Consider the following 2,289-nt stretch of genomic DNA (forward strand, 5'->3'; position numbering starts at 1 on the left):
GGGCCCAGCCAGCGCAGAGCCCCCGGCTATGGGACACTGCCCCGGGGTGGCTGGGCCCCACCAGCGCAGAGCCCCAGGCTATCGCGACAATACTCCTGGCTCTGTACACCAGCATGCGCGGGTTTGTCCTGTAGTTGCTGAGTCACTGCAGGCCCCTCTAAAGTGCTGGGTCCCCGGCCCTACCCTTGTGTCTGTCTGGCTGTGCCCACTAGGAGACTCCACCAGGGGTCAAAGCAGGTCTCCGCTCTTTGAAATGGCGGCTGCTGGCCGCCCCGAGCAGCAGGGGAGGCGATAGCCAGGCAGCAGGTGCATTTGCGGGGTGCTCCGAGGCTGACCTTGGGCTGCGAGGGTGGCAGAGATTCGTTGCTGCAGCAGCAGCAGCAGGCAGCTCAAATGGCGGAAAAAGGGTGAGGGGGAGGAAGGAAGCCCAGACCACAGTCTGTGCTCCTCACCCCCGAGCGAGCGGAGAGCTTGCTGAGAGCTGCAGCCAGCCTGCCATGGAGGGGGGAAATCCCCTTCACCCCCTCCCCCAGTGAGCTTGCACAGCAAGCAGCCTGCCTAGAGCAGAGGAGCGGAGCTCAATGCTGCTGCGGGAGGGGGGAAGACTCATGAATGACGAGGGGGAGGGAGCCGGCATTGGGCACTAGGGCTCTGCGGCCCACTGGGCTCCGTGCTGCTGATAGCGAGAAATGTGAGCTGGCTGCATCACTGCAGTACCCACTGCAGACACAGAGAGAGGGGGAGAGCGAGCAGCGAGGAACCAGCTCCCAGCACTGAGCATCCTGGGGACAGGCTCCCTCACAGCAAGGAAACAGCTCCCGGGGAGAGCCTTCTACAGCAGCAGCCCAGAGACCCCCCCAGTCCTGAGCACCCCCGGGGGACAGGCTCCGCCAGCCCCAGCAAGGATTTGGCAAGGCCCTTGCTTCCAGCCAGCCCTGCACCTGCTGTGCTGCCAAGGATCTCGCCTTTGCCGAGATGATCCCAGGAAAGCCACTAGCAGAGGCTGCCGCCTCTTGTACGGCTCTGCCAGTCCAGTAGCCTGCACTTGCCGTCGCTGACAGTGTTGCATCAGCATCGTACCTGCAGAAGCAAAATCCCATCCTCCCAGAGAGCTGGGGGCACGTTTGCTGGCTTGCTGGTGCGAGGAGTGGAGGAGGCTGGCTGGGAACCAAAGCCCTGGGAAGAGGCGGTTGTCCTTCATCATTGCAGCCTGGAGGAGTCGCATCCCTGGGATCGAAGGGGCAGACGGGGCAGTGCCAGGGAACCGGGCCTCCTGGCGCACATCAGCAGCAGGCCTGGCAGGGATCTGGGCTCCCTCCTGAGCCCAGCATCCGGAACAAGCACAGCTGGGGGACTGCGGCCTTTTGTCCTGCCCTTAGGGGAGAATCACCCCTTTGCTGGGCTGGATCGCCAACAGCAGACGAGGCTGCATTGAGCAGGTCCTTGCCAGGGGGCATCAGGAGGCTGGACCGGACCTGAGGAAGAGCCAGGCTGGATTTGGAGAGGGTGTGGATAGCAGAGAGCCAGGACGCTGGGCGAGCAGCACTGGAGCCTACATCTCCTCTGCCTTTCAGATAACCTCTAGTGACAGGGCCTCCAGTCTGCCAGGAGCCCGTCCCACAAGGCAGGAGCCTCCTTAAAGAACAGGGCTTTGAAGCCCCACAGCCCAGCCCAGGTAAGGGGATTTAGTGTGTGTCCGTGGTGGGCATCCGCCTGCAGGACTGTGTGTGCGCCTGGGCATGTGTGTGAGTGCTGTGTAACTGTGCACGGATGTGTGCATGTTGTGTGTTAGTGTGAGTGCTGTGTGTGTGCTGCGTGTCATTGCCTACAGCGTGATCACTGTGAACACCGTGTGCCTGTGTCAGCATGGAATGTGCGGGGAGTGTGAATGCTGTGTGTTAACTTGTGATGTGCGTGTGTGAGCATTGTATGTCACTGTGTGTGTGGTGTGTGCCTCTTGAGCATTGCCTATCAGTGTGTGTGCCAGGTGTGTCACTCCTGTGTTGTGTAGCAGTGTGGGTGTGTCACATATGTGTTGTGTAGCAGGGTGTGTACTGTGTGTCAGTGTGTGTGCCGAGTGTGTCACCTATGTGTTGTGTAGCAGTGGGGGTGCTGTGTGTTGGTGTGTGTGCCGGGTGTGTCACTCCTGTGTTGTGAAGTTGTGTGTCAGTGTGTGTGCCAGGTGTGTTATTCCTGTGTTGTGTAGCAGGCTGTGTGCTGTGTGTCAGTGTGTGTGCCGGGTGTGTCACTCCTGTGTTGTGTAGCAGCGTGTGTGCTGTGTGTCAGTGT

Source organism: Terrapene carolina, unplaced genomic scaffold (genome assembly GCF_002925995.2).
Source record: "Terrapene carolina triunguis isolate 2854851 unplaced genomic scaffold, T_m_triunguis-2.0 Scaffold449, whole genome shotgun sequence".
Taxonomy (NCBI): Eukaryota; Metazoa; Chordata; order Testudines; family Emydidae; genus Terrapene; species Terrapene triunguis.